We start from the raw sequence: 13,537 nt of genomic DNA, 5'->3' as shown, positions 1-13,537 counted from the left end.
GGCTCTTGGCTTGCTGGTCTCAGCCTTCCCGCCCCTGCACACATCACAGGAACAGAGGTGGGCAGGAGTCCACTGGAAACCACCTACCTCCCATGTTTTAAAGCGGTTCCTTCCATTCTCCTGACACAGACAGTTTCAAAGCAGCCAGAGTCCTGAGCCATTGGCTGTGACCTGTTTTTTTTTAACCAGAAACATAAAATTTTCCCTCTCTTCGCAGTGTTTTAACGATTCCATACTTACTCTAACAGTATTTACTTCTATTTCAGCCCGCAGTGGACCCTGCCACTCCATGCTCAGGGCCTTCACTTCAGAAAGTTTCTTCAATGCTTTCTTTTTCTGCTTTCTCTCGTTCCTTTTCTTTATCCTTTTATTATTTTGTTTTTGAGAACTCTCAACTCCGATACCTCTCCCTCCCCTCCCACTTCCTATTCCTCCTCCTCTCTGGTTTTCCATGTCTGTACTTTTGTCTGGCGATTTCTCGGTTTTATATTCTAATCTTTCTATCAAGTCTTACATTTTACCACCATCTTTTAAGTTTCTAAGATGTCTTTTTGCACCTTTTTAAAAATAACATCTTGTTCTTGTTTCATTGTTGCCACGGTGTCTGCTAACTCTCAGCAGTGTCCCTTTTTAGAAAACCTTTTTATTTTGGAAAAAAAAAAGAACACACAGAGAAGTTGAAGAGATCGTACAAAAATGCCCCGATCCCTTACCCGGTTTCTTCTAGGTGCCTTGCAGAACCGTAGTACACGTGTCAACTGAGAAACCAGTGTAGCACTGCTCTCCGAAGTGGAGATGCAATGCAAAGTTTTACTACATTTTGCACCCATGTCCTCTTTCTCTTCCAGGACCACATTTAAAACAGTCCATTATATTTAGCCACCATATTTCTTTAATCTCCTCTCGTCTGTGATGGATTGTATCTTTGTTTGTCCTTCCTTATCTTTTTTTTTTTTTAGTTTTATATATTTTTATTTCATGTGCTTTGGTGTTTTGCCTGCATGTATGTCTGTGTGAAGGTGTCAGATCCCTGGGAACTGGAGTTACAGACAGTTGTGAGCTGCCATGTAAGTGCTGGAACTGAACCTAGGTCCTCTGGAAGAGCAGCCAGTGCTCTTAATCACTGAGCCATCTCCTCAGCTCATCCTTCCTTAACACTTAAAATTATGTGCATGGGGATTCATGCACATGTATGTATATGGTCTACGTGTGTCCCTGGTGCCTGTGGAAGCCAGAGGAGGGCATGGGATCCCCGAGAACAGGAGTTATAAATGGTTGTGAGCCACCATATGGGTGCTGGGAACTAAATCCAAGTCCTCTGGAAGAGTGGTGAGTACTCTTAACTGCTGTGCTAGCTGTCTAGCCCCTGTCTTAACGTGTTTAAAAGTACTAGTCAAGGGGCTGGAGAGATGTCTCAGTGCTTAACAGCACTGGCTGCTCTTCCAGAGGACCCAGGCTCAATTCCCAGCACTTACATGGCAGCTCACACCTGTCTGTAATTACAGTTCTGGGGGACCAACACCCAAGGCAGAACACCTATACACACGAAACTGAAAAATAATTTTTTAAAAAAGTACCAGCCAAAGTTAGGTGTGGTGGCTCACACCTGCAAGCCCAATAGCTGACAGGCTGAGGCAGAAGGATGGAGAGTTGGAGAACAACTTAGGCTAATAGCAAAACCCATCATTGAGTTATAACTTAATAATATCATTATCATTTATGAAAAACATAAAACAAAAAAGTATTTCTCAGTTGTTTTGTCTAGTGCCCCTCCCCCTAATTTTTCCCCCTGAAGATTCCTCGTGATTAGACTGAGGGTTTACACCTTTAAAGAAGGACATAGATGTATGTCCATTTCAGTGTGTTGTATTAGGGCTACATGATGTCAGTATGTCTTGGTCTTGGTCACTTGGCTAAGGGGCTATCTGCTTACTTCCTCCATAGTAAACTTGCTGTTTTCTCCATTTATAATTTTAAAAACCTTTCTTGGAGGAGATACTTTGAGGCTGTGCAAACATCCCATTTCTCTCAAACTTCTGGCTGTCAGCTTTAGCATCCTATTGCTGGAGCTTGCCTGCAGCTATTATTACTGGAATGTTCAAATGGTGCTTTTCTATTTCTCTCATTCCTTCTGCATGTATTAACTGGAATTCTTCTGTAAGGAAGAGCTGTCTTTTTTCCTCTGTTTATTTTTTCAGTTATTTATTTCAGGGTGGACTCACGGATGCTCTTTGTAGTCTATAGATATAATTCAGTAGTATTGTTATCAGTTCTGTTGTGCAGACTGCTCCAGCTCTGGAGCAGGTCGCCTCCTGCACTCTTTGGGCATGCCCTCAGTCTTGCATGAGCCCTTATTTTAATTTCTGTCATCACGAGATGCTCAGACACATCTCGTATTTTTCCTGTCCCACTCTCGGACTCTGAACTACTCCTAGGAATGCTAGCTCCATTCATTGGAGAATATTTAGACATCAAGATCTGGGTGCTATGACTGCTTGCTGCTACTGCGTTATTACTGCCTCTAGGCCCTAGGAGTAAGAAATGTGTATGTGGGGGGGGGGTGTGCGCTCACCCAGGTAAGCACAACATCTATAATTACACCTGTATCTGTCCTTAATACGTTTTCAAATTGTGAAACCACAATGGGCAGGCTCCAGTACAGCAACCCAGAGGCTCATTCAATTCTTCTTCCTTTCCTTCTAGAGACTTCTTTCTTCAACAGCAAAAACCCAGTTCTCATTATATGTAAAAGACACTGGTTCGTCTAGCCCCAGTGTTTATAGCACAGATTACATTTTCTCCCTATGCCAGTTGGTCTCTGGTTCTGAGGTGCGTGTTCCCCTCCCTGCCCATGTTGGTATTTCCCTCGCTCTGTACATCTTTAAACAGATACAGAAGAGCGTGTGATAGGACTATGGACTAAGGCACTAACCCAACTCTGGAGATCCCAAGTCGGTGCGCCACCAAATAGTGTGTGTAGAAGCTCCAGGTGTGGTCAAGGGACATGCAGATTATGATGTTCATTGTGTAAGATCCGGTCAGATTGTCTTCCTGGGCTGCAGGTCCCCCCAAGAGAAGAGTCTTTCAATATCCCATTTGGGCCTTGGGATTCCCAAATATTGGCACTTCCCCCACTACTGGCAGAAGTGAGATTTCTGAGATCCAAGGAGTTAGAGAGAACAAAGAGAGGCAAAGGGCACTACCAACCTCAGAGGGACAATTAGACAACTTGGTTCTCCCCCTGCCTATGGTCCGGCACCCCTCAATCTGAGTCTCAGGTCTTCTACTTGCAGGGAAGGCCCTGGCAGGCTTAGTACATGCATTCAGTGGTTGTAGGAGGACTTTGCGGAAGGAGAATGTCCTGCCTTGATGACAGGGCATCAGCTGTTCTGGGAAGCCCCAGTGCCCAACACTTTGTAACTGTAATCTAGTAAATAAGACCCCCGTGGCCAGGAGGCCTTTCCCCCATGGGGATGTTCCCAAAGCCTCAGCTGGTTCTGAGTCATCCAGAACAGGTTTTCTTTTCACTGCTGCCCCAGGTCTCTGAGCTCCACCCAGGCCCGTGCCCTTATCTTAACAGTTCTGTCCTCCTGGGAGCCTTCTCCAGTTACCAACTCCAGCTATCGAAACTGAGCTCACCTGAAGGCTGAAGAAGTGAGGCTGGGTAGGGTCTTAAGGGAGATCAGACGAATAAATTACCCAAATCATATGACACAGATCTCAGCATCCTCATCTCTAAAAGGGAGGGTTGTCTCAGCCCTGAACCATGCTGAGATGGTGAAGGAAGTGGAGTTACTGCAGCTAACAGAACCAAGCTTCTACAAGCTTCAAGCATGTAGAAGCAGCGACAGAGGAGCATGGTGCTACAGAGGCAGGAGCTGGAGGTCGGGCAAGACCCAGGATATAGGTAAATTGGAGCACCCAGGACCCAAGGGCAACTGGGAGTGAGGTTGAGGGTTCCAGGGGCTGGTGGGAGACATTCCTCACTCTTGTAGATAGACCTGGGCAGACTAGGTGAGCCACAGGCCGTTCTTGAAAAGCTCAGAGCTAAGATAATGGAATGGCTTTTTGCAGGCAACTGCTGGTTACAGGGAAAGATGCTCAGAAGGAAAAGAGACTTCACTTCCAATTTCTGTGATGGCATTTCCAGAGGCTAGGCTGGCTGGACCACCTGCCAGAGTCTACTTTATTGCTTTTTGTACTTGCTTCACTCAGTAAAGGATGGAAGAGGGGACAGAAGGCATTCAAGAACTCTAAAGAGGCAGTGGTGGTTTGTTTATTTGTTTGTTGAGGGCGTGTGTGTGTGTGTGTGTGTGTGTGTGTGTGTCACTAGTGATGGAGCCCGGAGCCTCATCTGTGCTAGATAAGTACTCTACCACTAAGTGACCTCCCCAGCTCAACAGTGGTATTCTAGGGGAGGCCAGGGCTGGAATGAGAGGCCAGGCTCTACTCTGACCTCTTCAGGGAAGATTTGGGTATCTGGGCTTTCCCTTCCTGTTTTTGGTTTTTCTTCTGCAAAATTGGGTGGTGGTACAGAACCCCCTGCCACGCCCTGAGCTCCTGGTCTGGAGTGGTTAGCCATGGAGGAAGGGCAGGTGGACAAATAGGTGGGACTGAATGAGGTGGGGCAGATGAAGGCTCCTGATGAGTCCTGAGCAGGCATGACATTGGGGAACTGAGGTCAAGAGAGGGCCACGACAGGCTCTCTGTCATACAGCAAGCAGGGGCCAGAGCACGAGATGTAAATTTCATCCCGGGTCAGTGGGTGAAAATGATGACGTCGATCTGTTGTGCTGGTTGCAGTAGGTAAGACACACCTGTGTGACAGATGCACTCAGCCATGAAGGGAGCTGGCCCCATCGTGTGAGCCTCTCCCCTCCCCCGCCCAATAAGCCCTCGTCTTTTCTTGCCCTTTATTTTGTGGGAACCAGCCATGGAGACTGGTTCGGGGCGCTAATTCAAAGCCACCAGCCTCCTTCCTGCCGAGCCCTTCCCCTTGGCACCCCTCTCTAATGAGTATACCTCTCTGTGCCTCAGTTTCTCCACCTAGAAAGCGGGGTTAACACTACATGTCCTGGTCCTTTCCTGGGGTGTCTCCAAATTTAAGCCACACATAACATGCTGGGTGACAAGAAGAGGTACTGGATGGTGTCTGATCGACATCCTCCATGGTTGTGGCGGTGGGAGGGTGAATGGCCGTTGAAACCCTGCCCTCCTGGAATCTGTCAAAGGCTGACAATGCTGGGCACTGGGGACAGGCTGGGATGGATGGAGCAGAGCATGCAGAGGAGTGGGCATGCAGGCCCGAGTGTCTGTTTTGCTGATTGCTCCTTTTGCTTTCAAGGAGATTAAACTATTTTTAGTCCGTGCCTACTGCTGGTGAGACGCCGGAGGAAGCCTTTCCATCGCCGAGATTTTCTGGAAGCTGCCAAGTGTGGTCTTCAGCTCAATTCTGGGAGCCTCCCAGAGCAGGCGGGAGGAGTGTCTCTCCATCTGGGGGCTTTGGGGACAGGCTAAGATCTTCCCTGAGGTCCTTGCTACGTTGGCCTCCTCAAACCGCGCTGCCTCGGCCTGCACAAAGCAGTAATCTGATGCGCCCAATGTTTGTAACGCTGTGTTTAAAAAAAGTAATTTATTTTCTAATTATTCCTTGTCTTGCATAACCGTGCATTGCCAAAGTGTCGCTATTTAAAATATTTATCTCTCCACGCCGCAGGAGCAGCTCTGGAGCGTGGAGGGGGAAGAAATAAAAGTCCGCGTGCCAGTCGCAGGCATATTACTTTGACTCGTCCTGGCGGCTTTGACGTCTCCCTGTAAATACATTTATTTTTCATTAGGACGTTTCTGAGCTTGTGGCCCCCGGAGAGCGGAGTGATTACGCTGCTCATCCACGAGAGATGTAATAGAGGGTGCTCGCAGAACGGGTTCCGCCTAGAGCATCCTATGACTGTCTGTGTTGGAAGGGCTTGGGTTGGGGCAGACAGTATCCAGTCCTGAACTTTGTGTGTGCACTATAAACATGTGGCCAGGGACTTTGAACTTTGATTTAATGGGGAAACTGAGGCCCAAAGAGGGTCTGCTTTGGAGTGGAATCAACTTCATCTGTAAAACAAGCAGCAGGTCATTGGCCTGTCCTAGCCCTGGCGCCAAAGCCTGTCTTTATGGCTGGAAAGGCTTCCTGGTCAGCGTCAGGGAGGTCCTGGGTAGCTTCAAAGGCGGCACATGCAGAGCTCAAGCAGAGGGTCCGAGGGTCCTGTTGGCAGGCTTCCACATGCAGGTCTCCCAACTCTTTCCCTATTATCTGTCTGCGGCTGCAGATTTGAGCGTCAGATTGGAAAATAGCCTGTTAGTGAGGGAGGAGCTAGGTCCAGCTTCCACTAGCAGTGGGCTCCAGTGGGAAGACGGATGCTTTCGGAACCCTTGGACCAGCCTTTCCAATCAGAAAAAAGAAAAGTCTTTTTTTTTTCTTAGCTCACTAAGTCTAAGAGAGAGTTTTATGTTGAATTTTAAAATACCTTATTTTTTCCAGTCTCTAAACTGCTAATCTCCCAGGCTAAGGGATTCTGGGACAAAGGCGAGGCCTGGAAGTGGAAATCTGTAAAATTAGCTTCAGCGGTATTAGTGTTTGCAGTTGAAGATTGAAAAATTGCTTTCCCAGAGCCTGATTGGAGGCTCCGGGCTCCTCGGGGAAGAGGCAGGGACTCTGATCTTGGGAGGCTGCTGTGGGGCTGGGAGCCAGGCTGCCTGTGCCGGCCTAGGGAGTGTCTTCCCAGGTTGCCCCCAGCAGCTAACAGCTTTTCTAGCTCTCCGTTCACAGCAGGTGCCAAGTTCATGCTCCGGAGTCCAGCTGGGCCCCTTCTCATCTTTCCTTGAGACCTCCTGAACACAGTTCCTTCCAGCCCCCCACCCTAGTTCTCAAACCCACGAGGGTGGGAGGAAGGTTCCACAGCCAGGCAGAGGGGCCAGCTCTGATGCACGTGGGCGCGCCCGTATGGCCCATCAGGCCTCTTGTGTGTTTGATTGCCTCTGATTGGCTGCAGCTGAATTCAGCAAAAGCTATTATTTGCCCTTGATGAGCCAATCAGATGGCCTCATTGGCCATTCAGAGCAGGCACCGGAACCTGGGGGTGGGGGGAGGGAATAGGACTCAGTAAAGGGGGAGGCTATGAAACAGATGCAGGACCCAAGCCTGGTCTGTGTCCACCACGACCTTCACACAGGTCACACCCTCATTCTCTGACTCATCACCCCAAACCAGGGCTCCTTACCCACCACTACCTTCCCTGTTACCTGTCAGCCTTTGTCCCACAATTCCTCTTTCTGCAGAACCTTTCCACGAGCCTCTTCTTGTCTAAACCCATGACTTGCTCCATGAAACCCATCCCCATCCCCAAGAGGACCTAACTTTTCTAAGGTGCCACAGCTCCATGCCAGCACTCTGGCCTGCTCCACCAGCAATGACAGGAACCATGGAGCCAACATCAGAAAGCTACAGAGAAGCCTGGCGGTTCAGGCCTATAATCCCAATTACTTAGGAAGCTGAGACAAGATAGTCACAAGTTCAAGACCAGCCTGGGAAACTAGTGAGACTGAGTCTTATAAAGAGAGGAGCCAAGTGGGGTGGCACACACCTTTAGTCCCAGCACCAAAGAGGCAGACATAGGTGGATCCCTGAGTTCAAACCAGCCTAGTCTACAGATTGAATTCCAGGACAGCTAGGACTACACAGAGAAACCCTGTCTCAGGGGAGAAAAAAAAAAAAGTAAAGAGAGGGCTAAGGCAATATAGCTCAGTGGTATATTTTTTATTTTTTTTTAATTTTATTGATTTTTATTGAGCTCTACATTTTTCTCTGCTCCCCTCCCTGTCTCTCCCCTCCCCTTCAACCCTCTCCCATGGTCCCCATGCTCCCAATTTACTCAGGATATCTTGTCTTTTTATACTTCCCATGTATAGTAGATACATGTATGTCTCTCTTAGGGTCCTCATTGTTGTCTAGGTTCTCTGGGATTGTGAATTGTGGGTTGGTTTTTTCTTTGCTTTATGTTTTAAGACAGTGGTAGAATCTTTGTCTAGCATGCGCAAGGCCATAGGTGTCTTCAGCATAGAAGGAAGCAGACTGTTGTTATTTTTTTCTTTGACCTTGGGCAAGTGACGTACATTCTTAGTTTTGTTTTCCTTGCCTGCAAAAGGGCCTAATAATTGAGCCTCTCTGAAGAGAGTGTGACCTTAGTTTGGGGCTGCAAGATGTGAGACCCAGAACTAGGGTAGGGGTGTAGCGGTCCTACAGCTCCCATGATTGGCCTTCTTGAGCCTCTGTAAACTGGCTGAGAGTTTGGCAGACAGACTGGGCAGTCCAGTGACTCTGCCCTGTTCAGTTGATGTCTGAATGTCAACATACCAAAGCAGGTACATGCTATAGACTCTGTGTGTGTGTGTGTGTGTGTGTGTGTGTGTGTGTGTGTGTGTGTGTGTGTGTGTGCAGACAGACACATGTATATGTTGCTAAGGTTAAGAGGACCTGATGGGATAGACAGACTATTAGGGGGGTTAGCAAAGGCTCCGGAGGAAGGTAGGGCAGAAAGAAGAGCATTTCCGGTGAAGCACGGACAAAGGCCTGATAGGATGAGAGGGAGAGCTTGGTGCTGGGGTGCAGTGATGTGTAGAGAGGGTCAGAGTGAGAGAGCAGAGCCTTTGTCTTGGAGATGCACTCTTAGACATGAACACAAGAGACCTTTCAGCAAGTCCATCATGGGAAATCAGCTTTTAGTGGAATGGGGGGGGGGTCTCTTCTATAGGCCCAGAGTTAATGGGACCTCAAGGTTCCCAAGTGAATTGACCCAGATGTCCCATTCCATGACTCAGGACTCAAGTCAGGGTCCTGGATGTTGTGTAACCAGCCTGCTGGGATTGTGATGCGCCCCCCTCCCCCGCATCCGGGGTCCTTGATGCTTATAATTAAGCCCTGTGCCTGACCCTCAGCTTCTCTGCCTCTGGCTGCAAGAGATGAGAGAGTCTTTTTATATCCAGCCGAAGGGGCTTCTGAGTTACACATTTCACCTTAAATTTGTGATTAATCACACTCCATCTTTGATTGTCTCTCCAAAGTGCTGATAGCCCCCAGCAACAGCCGTCCCATTCCACAGTCCTTATAATCACAGTTCCCTGGGACTCTCATGCCTGAAATATTGCACCCATTTGTGAGTGTTTCACCTCAGTTCGTGATGAGGGGACATCTGATCAGCTGTGCCTGTCACATGCCAGAGTAGTTAGTACCCTACCTACCTCCACAGTGAAGTTCTCTTTGGCAGTGGGACAGCGCCCACCATAGAATCTGCTTTCTTGAACCTTTCCTGCTACCAGCTATGATGGGCTAGTTCCCTGGTGCCAGGTGGAGCTGGCATGCAGGGTTTACAGGACCACATATGGGTGGCAGACAAAGCAGAGTTGATTGGGTCTCTGAAGAAGTTTGCCTGTGATGCACTCTTGACCGAAGCCTGAGTAGGTTCCACCTAGTATGGACTAGCCCCTCAGAGATGTCCCCAGCTGAGGATGGGGGACCAAGCCTCTCCTATGTTACCCTGAGCACAAGAGGGCTGCTCCCTATACTCGGGCATGGCCTAGGGAAGGACTCAAAGGCAAGTGATCAGCAGCCATGCTCCTGGCACATGTGGGGAGAGACAGGGACGAGAACTTGACTGTAACTCCTGCCCAGGTTCTGAATGGTCTCTTTCCAGCCCTGAGGCCTCAGGTGAGCCCCAAGGACCCTCTCAGCCAGTGTCATACGTCTCAACAGGGCACTGCCACACCTCCAGTTAGGATCCAGAGGGATCTCAGAGGGGCACTGAGCTTGTTGTGAGCTCTGGGCTGCACACACATGGGTCAGGGCCAAGCTTCATTGTCTGTCCAGCTGGGAGTCTCACTGTACAGGCAAACCAAGGCCAAGGGCAGCGTGGGTCTGAGGAAATGGGAGCCATGGGTCAAGTCTGCCCTGCCAATGAAGCCCCACTGAAGCTGTCTGAGCACCTGGCTTAGTGACCCAGGCCTGTAATCCCCAAAACTGGGAGGCAGAGGCAGAATGGTGAGTTCCAGGCCAGCCTGAGCTACAAAGAGCCTGACGCAAAGAATAAAACGTTTTCTGAGTGTTTCAGGGAAGGAGTCGGGGAAGGAAATAGTGTTCTGTAGGGGCAAGCTGGGCAGGGGTCTATTCAGCCTGCCTCAGTGGGTTAATTAATTAATGACAGATGGGCAGACTGGACTCGGAACGGCACCAGTGACGTTTGTTCAGCAAAGCGACTGGAGAGTAGAAGTCCGTTAGGCAGCCTGGGCATAGAGCTTAGAACCCCTGGTTAGAGAAGAACAATGACGATGGGGCCTCCTCAGGCCGGTGACGGTCTGTGGTAGAGACAATGGGGGCCTCCAGAGATGGCCAAAGAACCCTTGCCAAGGTCATGGACAGGCTCCCTTTGTTCAGGTCTTGCAAATAAGGCAGATATGAGCATACTACACACATTCCTTATTTGAAAGAGCCCTGTGCAGGCCTGAAGATATCTTGTAAGTAGATTCCGTGTCCAAATTTGCCACACTGGCCACATACTGCTGCGGTGTCAACCTGTGGCTGGTGTGGAAAGGCAGGAACTAAGGGCTGGTGTCTTCTGGGTGTGACTGCTTAGGGAAGCATTGGCATGCAAGCGAAAAGGAAGGCTCTGAGCCGGGCATGCGCAAGCTGGCATGCCAGTTAAAAACCATCATCAGCCTTAGTGTTCCAACAGCCTCTTTCACTTTGTAAAAGCCTTTTCTTTCAAAAATAAAAGAAGATTGGAGGCAAGTACAATATTTGGCTGTGGCGGTTGTTAATTTGGCACTGGATGTCACCTCCGCCTTTCTCTTCTTGGATGCCAAGTGTGCCTTTCCTAGCTCTGGGTGGGTGGGTGAAGTGATGGGGGTGCAGGGCGGGCTCCCGAGCCTCTTAAGATTCGAGATTCATTTCCTTAAACACACATTGTCTCACTCCAATTTCACGTCCGAGCAGTTCTGGCGAGGAATTAGCAGCCCCTGGGAGCGAGCAGGCGGGTTCTGTTTACACGGGGAGGGCAGGCGGGCATGCAGGAGGTGAGGGTGCAGGCGGGGGATGGGGGGCTTGGGGCTGTTTGCACAAGGAGCCCACAGACAGACTGGGTCCTGGGTTGAGGCTGTCTCCCCTGGCCAGAGGCTCTCAAAAGGACCCATACAGTCTCCTATCACAGAATGTGTTAAGTCCCTCCCCGTTTCAGGTACGTGGAAGAAAGAGGACTCTGTAATGATTTAGGGACAAATGGAAGACACTGGGCCCTCAGCTCAGAAGTGACCATTCAGCACAACTTCCAATCAGAGAAGTCTAGCTGAGACCAAAAGGTCTACTTCTCCATCTCATATGCACGTGGACTTAATATCTCTTGAAGCTGTTCTTTCTCCTGTATACAGCCTGTGTACCTCCAACTATATGTCTCCTCCACGGTCCATGCTCTTGAGCCACTATAACCCTGTCATTGTGTAGGAGAAGCGGCTCCAGTGCATGAGCAGATGCCCCAAGGCCCAGAATCAGGGCTCTTGCTGTGTTCATCAACCCCCAAGTCCAAGGTGTCATGTAGGAAGCGTGGGGATCGTTCCCACTTGCCTGCTCTCCCCTTCAAGACAATAAAGGCACAGCGTGTAGGAAGCAGTTCAGAAGGGTCTGAGGAGGACTATGTTTTCCCCCACCCCACCTTCTTAAAGGTGCCTTGCAGACAGCAGAACCACAGTCCACAGACAGAGCCTTCCTCCAGCTCAGCAGGTCCATGCCCTGAGCTGTGCTTCCCTTCCTGTCTTCCACCTGCCCGTGGCATGTAGTCAGCCTTCATCCCCAACTCATATCCCTTCCAGCATGGCAGAACTGGGTATCCCAGAGAGACCAGACAGAAACTGAGCCCAGGGCATGCTGTTGGGGAGGAGCCCATCCTCCAGCTCTCCTGGCCTGCTGCTCGTTCATCACCTTTTAGAGGGGAGACCTGCTAATTTGTTAGCCCATTAGCTGGGCACTCGCAGCATATGGACCTGATTCCTGCTGCTCTCGTCCTGCCTTCCTCCTTGCCTGTCTGCCTACCTGCCTCAGAGGGCTTCATCCGAGCACATTGCGTGGTGTAAGATCCAGGCTCGTCATGAGTTGGTGGGGGCTTTATCTTAATTAGAAACTGAGCCCATTGGTGAGACATCCATCAGAATCTTTAAAAGTGCACTCTGGGCTTCAGCGAGTCTACATATGGAGTTCAGTCACATCCACAGTTGAGACAGAGCCTCAGCTAAGCTGTGGACTTGACGAGGTGTTCAGGAAAAGGTGCTTTTCTCTAGCAAGGGGGTCCCGCAAGAGTACCTAGAAACATCGTGGGAATGGGGGTAGGTAGAGAGGATGCTTTGTCTGACGGTCCTTTACTGTGTTTGTGTCCCCACCCCTGAATTTCTGTGATGGGGCCCTTTGCAGCCTGGCATCCCTAGTGGGAGGTTCTGAGTTGCCTGGGGCTGACCATGTGGCAGATGCAGAGCTCTAGTCTCTAAGACGGTGGACAGAAAGACTCCTGGAACTTGAGGCTTTATTCCGGGAAGGAATTGACGTTTTTCCCCCAGCATGCACATCAGGACACAAGTGTACCTAGAGACATGCATCACGGTATTCCAAGTACCTGAGGATACACAGTCGCTGAGACATTTGTTTGACATGTGTTGTCCATTGGAATAGCATCATTCTAATGTGCACATCACTGTGCACACGTTGCTGTGTACCACCCACATGGGTGTGCCCTTCAACACATGTGTAACAGGCATACTTAGACTTCTGCATGTGCGCATGCACACACACACACACACACACACACACACACACACACACACTGGCTCCTCTATTATCTGGGTTTATGGAGGAGATAAATTTGCAGTTTAGCAGCCCTAAACCTGCCAGGCTTATAACCATGAAGAGCCAATAGCCTGGTCTCCATTGAGCCTTGCTGAGAATGTACTGTACAGGAGGGGTTTCCCAGCCTGCTTTGCAGGACAGTCCTCCAAGGGCCTATGCAGGAACTGTCTAGGTTATGCGGGGAGAGATTAAGAGTCAGGACCGTGGTCATCACCTTGGGACCTGAGCTTGGGACATGTCTAGTCCTAGGATTGAAAGTAGTACTGTAGCTCAGGGTTGGAAGCAGGACAGTCTGTAGGCCATGCAGAGCACACAGCTGGTCTATTTCTTACCCTAACTCTAGGCACTAAATGGGAGTGGCGCTGAGAACAGCTCTGGGGAGTACTCCAGTGGGGGAGAGTGTGTGGCATGGGCTGGCTACAGCTAGATTCTGGAGGAGCTTAGGGTTCTTTGGTGGCGGAGGCAAGAGGATAGGGTGCAGCCCAGCCCAGAGTACAGGCAGAATCACAACTGATAACCTGAGTCTGGCCCGTGAGCCTTCCCAAGCGCTCCCAGGAAGCCCAGGCCACAGTGGAGTGAGGTAAGAAGGAACACAGCCGTCCACTCTCCTGT

The 13,537-nt window shown here is 49.8% G+C and overlaps 1 protein-coding gene across 9 annotated transcripts in view; it reads left to right on the top strand.

Moving 5' to 3' along the window:
• Positions 1-13,537, top strand: part of Cacna2d2 (calcium voltage-gated channel auxiliary subunit alpha2delta 2) — a 130,381-nt gene that overhangs the window by 37,592 nt on the left and 79,252 nt on the right. The gene's annotated exons all lie outside the window — the stretch shown is intronic.

The sequence above is a fragment of the Microtus pennsylvanicus genome, chromosome 3 (genome assembly GCF_037038515.1).
Source record: "Microtus pennsylvanicus isolate mMicPen1 chromosome 3, mMicPen1.hap1, whole genome shotgun sequence".
Classification (NCBI taxonomy): Eukaryota; Metazoa; Chordata; class Mammalia; order Rodentia; family Cricetidae; genus Microtus; species Microtus pennsylvanicus.
This window is presented reverse-complemented; position numbering and strand designations above follow the sequence as displayed.